Raw genomic sequence first — 14757 nt, 5'->3', positions numbered from 1 at the left:
CCAAAATATCTGTATAGAAGCTCCTCCCCAGGAGTCTCCAGGGGTCATCGTAGGTTACAGAACATTCTGTAAATTGCACGGAAGTTTCTTCTGAGGGGCCCAGATGATGGGGCTTGCTCCAGGGCTGGTATTGTAACCTCTCAGCCATTAACTGGGTGGCCAATGACAGAGAACTGTGGTGCAGGCATGCAAAGTTCTCACATACATGAAGATCAGGAGGTCTGCTGGGGAGGCCTCAGGTTTAGTGTATCTCTTGTGTGCTCAAACAGTGCCCATCACAGCAGATCTTCCATCAGGACTGGAGCACCAAGCTGGCATCAGACCTATTGTTTAGACAACTCTCTAGAATCAGGTTTTAGGCAACAGGTGCCTCTGATCCAGAGCCTTTCCTACTTTTCCCGGGATCCCTTCCCATATGCTCTTTAACTGAAGTTTGATAGGATGTTTCACCCAGAAGAGCTTAGAATCCCACTAGTCTAGATTAAAACCATGGGCAACCCTGCATCTCCACAACCTAAGACATAGGGAGGGCTCAATGTTCAGAAGCACAATGCTTTACCTCCCCTCCCAGGATGGAAAAGGAAAAGCTTTCATTTGCAAGACAGGGTCAGGGGTGTTGGGAGAAAAGAAGAGAAAGAAATGAGTATTCATATTAAAAATGTAACCCTTGGCCATGCTACCTCTGGGAGACCCTGACATTAAACTGATCTAGGCAAGATGAAAGCAAAACTCCATCCACCCAAAGCCTGCATACAACTCTGTGCTCCCATAGCCTACTTGGCTGCTCTACCACAGTGTTTATTATGCTGCATTATGTAAGCCTGTCTCCCCATTAGACTGCACAGAGACTAGAGCAAAATGGACACTCAATAAATGTGAAATAAATGAAGAAATGTGCAAATTCGGCCGGGCATGGTAGCTCACACCTGTAATCCCAGCACTTTGGGAGGCCAAGGTGGGTGGATCACGAGGTCAGGAGATTGAGACCATCCTGGCCAACATGGTGAAACCCCGTCTCTACTAAAATACAAAAAATTAGCCAGGCGTGGTGGTGTACACCTGTAGTCCCAGCTACTCAGGAGGCTGAGGCAGTAGAATCGCTTGAACCGAGGAGGCAGAGGTTGCAGTGAACCAAGATCGAGCCACTGCACTCCAGCCTGGGGACAGAGCAAGATTCTGTCTCAAAAGAAAAAAAAAAAGAAATGTGCAAATTCACAAGATATCATAACAGAAGAGCAGCAACATCACACTTAAACTCCTGATCTGTTGTATGGAGTCATTGATTTAATTGCTGTGTTGCATTTTAGTTTGAGTCCATACTTTCCATATAAACACTTAATCATCCATCCATCCATCCATTCATTTATTCATTCATTCATTCACACTGAATGCATTTTTTGATTGCCTACCATGTGCAAGCCACTATGCTAGTCTATAGGAAACTGAGAGCAAGCAAAAACAGGACATGTTGAGGACACCAGAGCAAGCTTTTCCCCTATATTTTTCACAAAGTTGAAATAAAAAAAGAAAAAATACAGAAATAAGTTAAATAATGAATAGTAGCTGCAAGAGAAAAGACTGGAGATATGCTCAAGGGAGAAAAAAATGTCTTTCAAAGGTAATTGGAAAAGAAGGGCATTGCCAACAAAGGAAAAAAAAAAACAAAAACAAAAAAAAGGAAAGACATTCTAGAAGGCAGGGAGTTATAAAATAGATCCTTAGTAGTGAGAAGAAATAAGTCTGCCAGTGCATTCTTATATTGCTACGGGCAAAGAAAAAGGGTGCCTGACTTGTCTGCATATTCTCTGAGAAAGTCCAGCTGTTCTCTGGAAAGCAGAATGCCTGCCTCTGGAGTGGAGCTGAGCCTTGCAGACTGATTAAAAAAACATGTACGGTCAGAGAATAAACACAAAGCTCAAGGATGTCTTGCTGTGCACACTTTATGGGCAGAGTACTGCTGCTCCTTTAATATAAAGCTATTATCCGCAGCTGCTGACTCATGTTCCTGAACTCCACAAATGTCTTCCATTTTGTAGCACGCTCCTAACAGGCTTTCTATCCTTCCTGTGGATATCTGATCTGGGTTTGAGAGGGAGGATCCCAAAAGGAAGAATCCCAAGGGGAGTGTCCAGAGAGCAAGTGCTCCAAGAGAACCAGCCAGAGGCTGCATGTCGTTTTATGATCTAGCCTCAGAAATCACACAGTGTCACTTCTACTATACTCCCTATCTACCATACTGTATGGGTTGAAATGGGCACAAACCCACTGAGAGTCGAGGGAAAAGGACATAGACCCCACTTAAAGACAAGAGGTATGTGAAAGAATTTGAGGCCGTATATTAAAACCAACATACTCACCAACTTTTTTTTTTTTTTTTTTTTAAATAGAGGACCTGATACCTGGAGATGCAGCAGCCATCTTGTAACCATCAGGAAAAACTCAAGAGAATCCCAGAGACACGAGTGCTAGCAATATGGAGCTAATGAACCAATCAGAAAACTGCTACGTCCAGACTTTTGAAGACGTGAGAAAAATTAACTCAATATTTGCTCTAGCCATTTTTAGATGCATTTGTTACTTGCAGGCGAAAGCCCTTCTAACTGATACACTACCTCCAGAGACAAGTAGTATAGACTCAGAATGTCATTAACAGATCTGGACCTGAAGGAGGCATAGAAATATAGAAATAAGATAGTGTTTCAGTCTTATGTTACTGAGTTTTCATCAGTTCTGGCTAAGTCTCAGAGAATTTCAGAGTGCTGCATAATTATAACTATTCGACAAATTTTGTGCATAAAACTCATATGAAAACGTATTATTCCTAAAAATTGGTGAAGCCCTTAATGCCTACAAAGCACTTCCTGGTCTTCAGCCCCACAATTGGCATAGTTGATTTATACGCTTATTCCCATTCGGTCATAAGCCCCAGCAGTTCAGGAAATAAAGACATTTGTCTCTTCCAAGAAATTATACCCTTAGAAAACAAACCCTGGGAGAAGCACTGAGATTTCAGAAGGATGAAGAAAAGTCAAGAACTCCTCCAAATGTAAAAGTGAGGAAAAGCTCAAAAGCAATGGGTACCTGCTTCTTCCTACAGTGGGTGCCATCCCTATTCTGTCTAGAACACACACACACACACACACACACACACACACACACACACACACACAGAGTCTGCTCCAAGAGTTGTTTTCTGAGCTTACCTGCCTGAGTTTGCTGAAGCATCTATTTAACTCACGGGGCTAAGCACATTACCTCTTGCAATATACGCTCATTGTATGTGTAAATGAAGTTCAGGAAAGAAATTAACTCATCATTCAGAGAAGAGTTCTCCATAGTCAGTCCCCAACAGTATATTCTGAGCCTGAGAAGACTTACTTCAGAAGTTGCTCTAGAGTTTACTATAACTCCAGTATGTGCCATTTGCTTCTGAGACATATGGAGTGCTTTGAGCTTCCTGGTCACAATAGAAAATGCAGGAATTGTTTTCAGAGAAGCTTCTGCTTCCCATTACATAAAGCGATTCATTATCTCCATGGACATTTCAGCGTGTGCTCAGACCTCACACCACAGTATCCTCCTGTGGGGAGTTTCCAGAATTGACTTAGTGAGGGCCAGCTTTTGGGCTGTGCCAGATCCATGGTGAGACACAGCTCAGAGCATCCGAACTACTCCCTTCCAGCTTGCAGACCCCCCGCACTGCTCTGCTGGGGAAGCCCTACTCTCCAGATCTCCAAGAGAAGGTACTTTATTCTGGCATCCTTTATCCGCCCCAAGGTTACCAGCTAGGACCTTGCATTCCTCCTACTCTTTGCAGGCTTTGAGAGACCCTCAGAAGTATGTGGTTCAGGCTTCTAGCCCCCTTCTTGGGTCCAACAATGCTTTGGAGTACACTGGACTGTAAATCCCAAGGCTGGTGCCCTGAGCGCTATAACAAAACAGAATGACTTTAATATAAGGCAGAGTTTTATTTTTTAAAGTAAACAGGGACACACAATTGCACTCTTTCTAAAGCTTCCAATTTTCTCAAATTTTCCATTTGGATGGTATGCGTTAAGCCCATCCTTAGTGACCCCAGCTGGTCATTATCATTACTAACAACAAAATATAACAGATGTTTATTTGGATAATGATGCTGACTCAGTAGTCTAGAGGGAACACGCTTATAAAGGAAGAAGCTGCAATCAACATTGTGCAAGTGATCTGCTGCTAAGCCTCAATGGGGCAGGACTGGGGTTCTGTAAAGAAATTATACTAGCTCCATTGTAAGGTGATGGTAAGCGTGTGTGTGTGTGTGTGTGCGCGCACGTGCAAGTGTGTGTGCGTGTGTGTGTATGCAGGTGCACATTTGTAATTTATCCCCTTAGAGGAAATGGAATCTTTTATTTTGTGAGGCATTCTGTGTTGCTGTTTTTCTAGCAATACATAAAGCTGTCTTATTCTAAGAAGGTCAAAGCATTTTATACACATTACCTCGGCAGGCCATGCAAGAGTCTAGCAGAGTCCGCATGCTCAGGTATTATTGTTTCCTGAATCAATGTCCTGCTGCAACTCCTAAAAGGGCTCCTGAATGCTAACCAAAGTAGTCCCACCACTTCAGAGTTCACAGATGCTTAAATTAGACTTGAAGGTGAGGGTTCAAGGGAGGCGTTTTCTTGGTTTCTAATTCCTGCCATCTGGTCTTAATCTGACTCCAGAGAGAAGCAAGCTGGCGGGTGACAGCTTAGAGCATGGCTGGTCTTTAGAAATGCCACCCAATCCTTTTCTGCATAATTGGTACCAGGATTTGCATAGATTTGCATACATTATGTATCTATCAGGATTCTTTTAGAGCCCATTTAGAATTAAATTAATTTTGCTATATTTAAGATGTCATTCTAGGTGGATTTTTCATTTTCTTTTTCTTTTTTATATGGTTGTGCTAACTGCCTTTATTAGCCATTGCTGTATTGGGGTTTCCCAATAAAAACTGCTCTGTCAATAGCAAAGTCATCCATTTTATAAATACGTGTTGAGTAAATGAGTGAAGCCAAGATCTTGACTTGTGCATCCCAGTTATCAATCCTGAATCAACGTCTTAAGCTTGCTTGAGCTAGAGAGCTGAATGTCTGGCTAGATGTGGGGACCAGAACTAAGGCAAGGGCTACCCACAGGCTGGCCACGGAGAAGACAGACAGTATGTTGGATCCTCAGGCTGTAGAAGTGGGGCTATCTTGAGGCTATGGTGCTTCCCTTCTAACATACCCCCGGTATTTTGGGCACACTCATCTGTTCCCCTGTCGTTTCTTCCTTTAGAACTGGGGTGGAAGAGAATGGGAAAGATAATTGGGATAAAGCAAGGTTGCAATTTGCCTGCTCAGTGACAGGCCGTCTCTTGTGCTTAGAGAGCTTTGCTGATAGTAATTCATGTTGAGACACTCTGCTCTTATCTTGGACAACACTGCTTTCTTCTCAGCTATCCGAAGCCTTCTAGAAAGCATTAAGTTCCCTCAAACCCACTCCCCACACTAAAATGAGAGTCTTTTTTTTGCTATAAGGAGCCTTTTCTTTCGCCAATTCTAGTGTTGAACCTATAAAGAATCCTTGGATTGAAGTTTACACAACTCTGGGGCCCTCTCCCCAATGTACATAAGAACCCCTTGGCAAAGAGCTCTACCCTCAGAGAGTCAGATTAAATAGGTCTGGACAGCCGTGGTGGCTCAGGCCTGTAATCCCAGCACTTTGGAAGGCTGAGGCAGGAGGATTACTTGAGGCCAGGAGTTTGAGATGAGCCTGGGCAACAAAATGAGACCCCATCTCTATGAAAAAAAATTTTTTTTGATTAGCTAGGTATGGTGGCATATGCCTGTACTCCTAGGTACTTAGGAGGCTGAGGTGGAAGGATCGCTTGAGCCCAGGAGTTTGAGGTTACAGTGAGCTATGATCACACCACTGCACTCCAGCCTGGGTGACAGATCAAGTCCCTGTTTCTAAAAATTAAGTAAATAAAATAGGTCTGGAGTGGATTCCAGGAATCCAAACCCGGGTGTTGAAAAAGCAACTGTAGATAATACTGATGGGCAGTGGAGTTGAGAACCTCTAACAACTCATTTACCAGTGAAGGGAATTTGGTTCAGAGAGATGTAATTTAGCAGAAAGCCAAGCCCTAGAACCAGATTTCTCCCCGGTTTCCAATACACTCACACCATTTCTTTTTCCCCACAAAAGTTCTTGTCAAATATTTCAAGAAACAGAAGAATAAAAGTGATTTACTGAGGGTTGAGATTGGGGAAAATAAGGTATCTGTATTTAAGGCAGTAGGCAGTAGCATCTGGAGTAAGGTAGAGAATGGACTTTTATGAGGGCAAGAACATGGTCTACCCAAGCTTTGCTTTTACAGAATTGGAACCAGCCTGGCAAACATGGTGAAACCCCATCTCTACCAAAAAATACAAAATTAGCCGAGTGTGGTGGCATGCACCTGTAGTCCCAGCTACCGGGAGGCTGAGGCAGGAAAATCACTTGAACCTGGCAGTTGGGGGTTTCAGTGAGCCAAGATCATGCCACTGGGTGATAGAGTGAGACCTTGTCTCAAAATAATAATAATAATAATAATAATAATAAAAGTCCATCCAGTTACATAGGTCCCCACTTAACAGCCCTCGCCACTGATCCAACTTAACGTTGGCTTCTCAGCTCAGGTTTCCGATAAGGTCAGAGGTGGTTTCCTGGGATAAGAAATGGAAGCTCCTTATTCTTAATCTTCCAAGGAATCCAAAGGGTTCTTCAGAAACACTTTGCCAAGGGTCAGGGACCCTGAGTTCAAAAGCTATCAGGGATTGATATTCAGCCGAATCGCTCTTTGGCCCTCCTTAAGGCACCTTCTGGAATTCCTAGGCCATATTTTGCTTTGCAGCAAAAGAGCATTAGAGGCTTAATCTAAGACTCAAGAAAGTTCTCAAAACTCAAGAAATTGTGAAAACATAAGACCTCAGTGGTTAAGAGAGTCCTCATGGTTGCTCTTAACTCTCTGTAGTCCCCAGACTGAACTCTATACCAAAAATACAGTTTCAAAGTCTATGCTAAACAGGAAGGTGCCTTCGATCTAAAGGTAACTGAGGAATCCTGACTGCATCAAGCCCAGGAACTCTGCCCCACACTAAGATAAATGATATGTGAACTACACAAATACTGTTTGGCTTCTTTACACCATGCAACACATGGGCTTTTGTGTGCTTCCCAACTTACTTCCCAAAACTTATGTACTGAGAACTTAACTATTTTGCAGACGATGCCGTGCATACTTTGTCTCATCTAATCCTCACAGAAATCTCATAAGGTAGGTGTCACCATCCTTTACAGATGAAAGAAACTCCCCCAGATCACTTAGAAAGCAGCAGGGCCATGGCTCACTCCTATAATCCCAGCACTTTGGAAGGCCGAGGCAAGTGAATCACTTGAGGTCAGGAGACCGAGACCAACCTGGTCAACATGGTGAAACCCGGTCTCTACTAAAAAAAACACAAAGATTACCTGGGCATGGTGGCATGCACCTGTAATCCCAGCTACTCGGGAGGCTGAAGCAAGAGAATTGCTTGAACCTGGGAGGTGGAGGTTGCAGTGAGCTGAGATCGCACCACTGCACTCCAGCCTGGGCGACAGAGGGAGACTCTATCTCAAAATAAAAAAGAAAGAAAGAAACCAGAAGGGCCAGGATTTCAGCTCATGTCTGTCCAGCTCCAAAGGATATACTCTTTTCACTACATAGGCAACCTCTCCTGAAAAAGCAAGAGAAGAGTGGGGTGACTCAAACACGCTTGCTCTCCCCTGATATAGAATGACTCTGCCCTTTGCCTGGTGTTTGAAGTCCAAGTTGAGCCTCATATCTGTGAGGAACCCCCTCTCACCATGAAGAGAAAGCAATGTGCATTTCCCCCCTCTCCGCAGAGCTTTGCTGGGCCCTAGGGCTACAGAGAGCTCTGCTGAAGCAGCTTAAATATGTACATTTCCAGGAAGAATATTCTTTAGTTAAAACCTGCTGTTTTGAATTTCTACAGCCATGGCTTTGCCTAACTTCCTGCAGCAGATGGATTTACAAAATTCTCTTGCAGAGCATGGGAGCTGGGAGCAGAGCTGCCTCCTGAAGATGGCTGAGCCTGGTTTTGTTGTTTTGTTTTTTGGTTTGTTGTTTTTCTGATTATGAGATACAAAACCACAGTGAAACATTTAGTTGTCTTCCAAATAGCCATCTTGGCACAGATTTGAAACATTAGCACGATCATGTGTCTTTTGTGTCAGAGAAGGAGTCATTTAACTTTTCAAAGAGAGGTTTCTACTTAATACCAGCTCGCACAGCAACAGAAGCCAAAAGGAACTTGTTTTCTACTGATTTTCTTCTAAGCAATTCAAAATCCGATACACCAGCAGAGGGCTTTGAACGGGAGAAGACATGCTCCACAGTGTGGTGAATAAGTAAGTGGCTACGAGTCATCCCTATAGATGAGGGCAGGTGATCTGGCCATTCTAAAGTTGAGAACACAGAGGCTGTGCCTGGGGGAACGACACTGGCCTGTGAAAACCCTTGGCACTACTGTGCCGAGCAATTTACGTGCACAAGCTCAGTTGGTCTTCATAACAATCCTGTGAGGTAAAATAGTGTTTTTGTGACAAATGAAGAAGCTGATGTTGAATGAAGTCGAGCAATTTACTCCCATTCTCACAACCAGAAAGAAGTGGACCTATGCAGACTTTCCTATTCAGCCCATCACTTCTTTTCACCCGAGTCACTGAACCCATCGTGAATGGAATTTTGCTTTCTGGGCTCACTGTCAGATTAACTGCCTTGCAGATCCACCAAGAGGTTCTCCGAGAAGAGTGAGATAACTCCAGAGGGGCCGAGTCCTAACCTGAATCCTAGCTGACTCCAGAGTCTTTTCTGAGCACAAAAGTCCAAGACATGGCGGCAAAATCTCTCAGCACTGTACCGGCTCATGTTCTCCCCAGCCGCTCTAAGGCGACCAGAAGAGGAGGTGGTGATGTGCCTGAAGCCCGGGGCTTTGTATTTACCCCAAACTCTCCTGAAAGACAAACATGTGCTCATCAGCTCCCAGCCTCTCAGGGCTTCCTGTTTTCTTAGGTGCTCTATCACATCTGCTGCTTCACTGACTTGGGTTAAGTTTACATTCACTGAAGAACAAAGCCGAAGAATTAGGGGTGAGACCCCAGCACTTTTCTTTTTTCTTTCAATCTAAAGCAATTCATAGATAAGCCTCTTTCTCAGCCTATTTACAAAGAGCTATCCTAAATCTCACTGTCGTAAACAAACTCCAGTGCAGGGCACAGAAGTCTCAATGGAATATCATAAACCATTCTTTAGAATAAAAAATTATGACCAAAATGTAACATTTCCACAGGCATCACCAACCCCTGTAATTTTTACCATATTCCATATTTGATTTATCGCCAAAGAGAAACGTGCCCTGAGATCAATCTAAGGCAAAAGGGGGTGGTTTAGTACTCCTTTTCTGATGCTTAGAAGAGCTATTTTTATCATTAAATTCAAAGATTTAGAGGTAAGGTGGTTCTTGATGAAATTCCTTGTGGGGACCTTAAGTGTCCTAGAATCCATCCTTTGCTGTACTACTTTTCTGGTCTTTTTGTGCCAAAATAAGCATTTTTCCTAGACTAAGCTCTTTTCAGTTATGCTAGTAAAAATCACTGCAGTATACAATGTTATATTCAATATTAATATTGGCATCAGAATTTTCAGAGCATTAAAAAATGCCTGTATGACTGGTACTTCTTACTGAAAACTCATTTAGAATATTTTCCTTGACTTTCTAGTTGTTCATTTGAAAATGAGGCAGGTAGATTAGATTATATATATAGCTCCTTCTAAGTTAGATAATTTCTGAATCTATGAAGGGCTAGAATATTTCTCCAGAATCCCTAAGTAGACTCTCTTAGAAATCAGGTTTTTTTAAATAATTTAGGATAAATATTTTCATCATCCCAATATACTCCAAATAAAATTCATATTATTTTTGCTAAAATATTAAGCTGGGTTTGTTGAAATGTATTCTGAAGGGGAGAAAAGGTATTATCTTTTTCTCACTGATGACGAGGTTCGTGGCTGACACCCCTGTAACAAAAAACAGATTAACAAGAGAAAATCATAACAAAATTGTTTGACTAGAGTTTTACATGACATGGGAGCCTTCGGAAATGAACACCCTCAAACCAGGGGAAAACTGTGATTTTTTTTTCTTTTTTTTTTTTTTTTTTGCTTAGTTTCTATGAAGAATGGTCAGTCATGTAGAACTATAACTGGACAGAAAGGGAGTAGGACCCAGTGGTAATAAACTGAGGGGAACTTAGCAAGATAGTTCAGAGAATTCCTTTTCTTTGGTTTTCTTTTCTGACATGGAGTCTTGCTCTGTCGCCCAGGCCTGGAGTGCAGTGGCACAATCTCAACTCACTGCAACCCCCACCTCCTGGGTTCAAGCAATTCTCCTGCCTCAGCCTCCCGAGTAGCTGGGACTACAGGCGCCCGCTACCACGCCCGGCTAATTTGTGTTTTTAGTAGAGACAGGGTTTTACCATATTGGCCAGTCTGGTCTCAAACTCCTGACCTCATTATCCACCTGCCTCAGCCTCCCAAAGTGCTGGGATTACAGGCATGAAACACCATGCCTGGCCGAGAATTTATTTATGGCCATGTTTTAGGGGAGAAAAATGGGAGAAGCTCAGAGTGACCTTCTTGCTTCTGTGGTTTTCTCAATTGCCAAGGTGCTATATTTTGGGGTATCATGCCCTAGGCCCCAATAATTTCCTTTTTCCTTTATTTTCTATAAATGCATCTACTTAGCTAAAAAATCAAATATTCAAATGTAGATTATTTTGTCAATACAAGTTTTGCCATTTAAAACTTTTTGCCATTTAAATTATTTTCTTTATGTGCATTATGGCTTCAGAAAGGCAACTCAGGGAAAACCAACTTACATCCATAAGCATACATGCTTATCTCTTCCTGCTGAAATCAAGACCCCTCTGATTAGTGAAGACTGTTACTTGGGGAATGATTGAGCAGTACATGAGTTTAGGAGTTCCTCCCTTTTGTGTCAAGCGTGGTTTGGCTTAACTCCAAACCAGGCATGGGAAGTCTTAGTCACACTAGGCCACTGAGTTTGTGTTTGCAAGGAAATCTCTGGTTTGCTTTCTGTGTCACCTAGCACACATCTCCAAAGATTTTACTTGTATCACTTTGAACCCTAGAACAAATATTTTGACATCACACAGTATACACAGCAGAATCCCACAGCTTACAATGCAATAATGCACTTACTTTCAGCAAAGCAAGGAGGAAAAGGAGGGAGATGGAGCTGGTTAAATCCAGAAGTTTCTACAAGTTAGCTTGCTTAATCAGTAGGAGGTGGGTTTGTTTATTTGTTTTGTTCTCTTTTAGTGGTTACTTTCTGTTAATGAAGACTGTGTGTACTTGTGTTTGGGGTAAGCTTAGTCATTGACATAAGGACAGGGCTGGAAAACCTAAGTTAAGCTTAGCAAGTTAACACCATAGAGGATAACAACAAAGACTGTCTCTGTAAACAAACTTTAGACCAGGTTCTTTGTGCCCTCTTCTCAAATAGGCCTCATCTTTGGGCCTTGTCTTTGGCCTGCCTAGTCCAGTTTTAGCAAGAATTCTGCTAAGTCAGTCTAGCAAAAATCCCCTATCCTTGATATCTCATCATCCTGGCCTGCCTTCAGCAAGAATTCTGTTAGTCTCTTTAGAAGAATCTCCCTATCCTCGTTGTCTCCTCTTAGTAATTTTCCATTCACGGACCCCCTCACTCTGTTCATTGGCTATAAATGCCCCACGGTTTTGCTGTATTCAGAGTGGAACCCAATGTCTCTCCCCTACTGCAATAGTCTTGATACCTATTGCAATAGTCCTGAATAAAGTCTTCCTTACTGTTTTAACAAGTGTCAGAATTTTTTTTTTTAACAAGGGTCAGGCTGTTATTTGTGTGTTGTAAAACAAAGCATTTACAATCTTCTCCAAGTTTTATAGCTCAGTTTTAGCCACGGGTATTAAAATATGATCTCCTGCCTGGGACCTGAAGTCTCCAAAGCCCTTACTGCAATTGTGCTTAATACATCCCTCTACCCCATCCCCATTTCTACCCTTCTGGGACAAGAAAAGCTGTGCCTTACTTAAAACTGCTGTGAGCATGAAAACATTCCACTGGAGTGGGGCTGGAGGCATAGGATGAGGGGCAGCAACTCTACTTTGAGCCATAAAGTGCTAAGTGGGAGTTTTGTTTGCCAAAAAGGGCCTTCCTACACAAGGTGGAAGGTGGTGTTGGTGAATGAATAATTGCCAGGGAAGTATCACCAGACACCAGGATAAGGTTTTATGGGTCACTGGGAGGAGAAAACAGCTAACAGCATCCTTGTTGAGCCTTTAGAGGTGCAGGGTAGAAGCCTGAGGGAGAGTAAATAGAAAAAATAGTTAAGGAAAAAATAAGCTACAAATAGTAAGGAGGGGGAAGTGGGAACATTGAGCATCAGGGAAATTTCTGGAGAACTCTAGCAAATGCATGCACAAAATCACACCAACCTGATGATGCTGTCATTCCTGATAATTTCCTCCAGCCAAGGAGTTGCTCTCCAAGCTTATGGAAGAGAGAACCTGAAGGCAGTGACCTATGGATTCACCAGCTTATACATCAGCATGAGTTAGTTATTCTAGCTTATTTTATGAGCTGTTATTCAAGTATTTGAGTATCACCAGTGGTGAGGTATTGGGTGATTTATTGCAGAATATTATTCCTCTGTCACTAAGTGTAATGAGATCATCTGCAAATTTTCTTTTTTCTCTGCCTTCTAAATGCACGCAATTGTTAGACCACATATTTGACAGCTGATATGATCCACAAAACAAAGGCGGATTCCCTCTATTCATCATATAACTTAAAGAGAAAGCTTCTTCCCTACCAGTTTCCTAGAGCACTACCAACCTCGCTAACATCTTTGCATCCACTTCCTTGGCTTCAAACAGCATTGAAAGTTGCTTTTGAGTTTCTTAATGCACGGAAGATGTGATTCCTAAAGAACCTGAGAACTATGGACTCTGATGAAGATGCATGTTGGGAGATGTGAGACAATAAGCAGATCAATGTCATTCCATCAGTCTCTTCCTCCCACTGTTCACTGCAAGGATCTATTGAGCAGAGCACTGAAGTTTACAGCACTGTCAATCCCATGCAGGGAAGCCCATTGGGCTGGGTGTTTTGTATTTGTACTGTAGATCTACTCTCCACTTTGCCCCATTCTGTTCCCTGGGAGGCTGCGCTCTGTGGACCGTATCACTCCAGCTCCCTTGTCCGCTGGCTTTTATTAAGTTTAGCCAATGAGAGTCATTGGCAGGAGATCAGAGAGTGAGAGGAGTGAGCACTTCTGAAAGCAAATTTCTTCCCACTCTAGCCTCCTCCCACTCCCTCTCCCTCTCTCCCAGGCTCTATTGTACAGTGACTGTAATCCTGGCACTAGGCCACTTCTCCTATCGGGTGGAATCTCACTTGCCAGAGAACTACAGGTTGTACTAATTTCTGGTAACCAGTCTCTGCCTTCCTTCAGACCATGCAGGGAGTGATGCCACTTCCCGCTGTGCTGGTCCCTGTCACCATCCCTTGGTGGTTTGCTTTAACGTTACTCAGACATTTTGTAAACTATCCTCTATAGTTGACCTTTTGAGTGGGCCATGTCTTTCCTACTGGGACCTTAACCAGAACCTCTTCATTCATTGTCAGGATTTTATATCTACATCAACTTTCCAAAACACAGCTAAAATCTAAAATGTTGTTTTTCACATTTAAGAGCATTTTTAGATTGCAAAGAAGTAGCTATAGATTCCACTCCCAGCAACATGAGGACCCCTGAGGACTCATTTTCCAGTGAAATGATCGTAACTGATAAAAATCCTTTTTAAAAAATTAAAGTTTCTAGAAATTGTTCTAAGGGTATACAGAAAATAAATCTATTCAAAAAAATCTACTAAATCTTGGTAAGAATAGTGAGGTTGTGGCACTTGAGCCATGACACACTAGCTTCCTCCCCCCTCCAGCTCAATTTGAGGAAGGTTTCACTCTGAGTGGGACTGGCTAAAAGGTGAGGCTCCCTCTCCCTCTACTCCCTTGTTAAGGGATATGCGATCTCACCGGAAAGGGCAGGGCACCAGTGTTTCTCACTCTCTCCAACTCCAGGTTGGAAAGGCTAAATTCCTGGTAAGTGTGGCCCAGAGGTTGGGAGCTCCTTTCTACCACCCAGAACCCCACACATAGAGCAGTGGCTCTACAGCAGATGTGGCAGGCCAGGAACACTAGAACCCCAATTATCACTCTCCAGCTCACTCACAGGACTGAGGCTCCACACAGAAGAAGAAAAATAAGACGACCAGGGGCTACCACCCCCTGCCAAGCACCCAAAGCTTAGTTTTTATTCAGAGGAAGAAGCAATTCATAAAAAAGAGGGCTCTGAAGCTCTCCCAAAAAGAAATTACTTTAGGACGGGCACGGTGGCTCACACCTGCAATCCCAGCACTTTGGGAGGCCGAGGCAGGCGGATCACGAGGTCAGGAGATTGAGACCATCCTGGCTAACACAGTGAAACCCCATCTCTACTAAAAATACAAAAAAATTAGCTGGGCATGGTGGCAAACACCTGTAGTCCCAGCTTCTCAGGAGGCTGAGGCAGGAGAATCGCTTGAACCCAGGAGGC

The sequence above is a fragment of the Hylobates moloch genome, unplaced genomic scaffold (genome assembly GCF_009828535.3).
Source record: "Hylobates moloch isolate HMO894 unplaced genomic scaffold, HMol_V3 SCAFFOLD_1, whole genome shotgun sequence".
NCBI lineage: Eukaryota > Metazoa > Chordata > Mammalia > Primates > Hylobatidae > Hylobates > Hylobates moloch.
The sequence above is the reverse complement of the archived record's forward strand: the minus strand, read 5'-3'. Positions refer to the sequence as shown.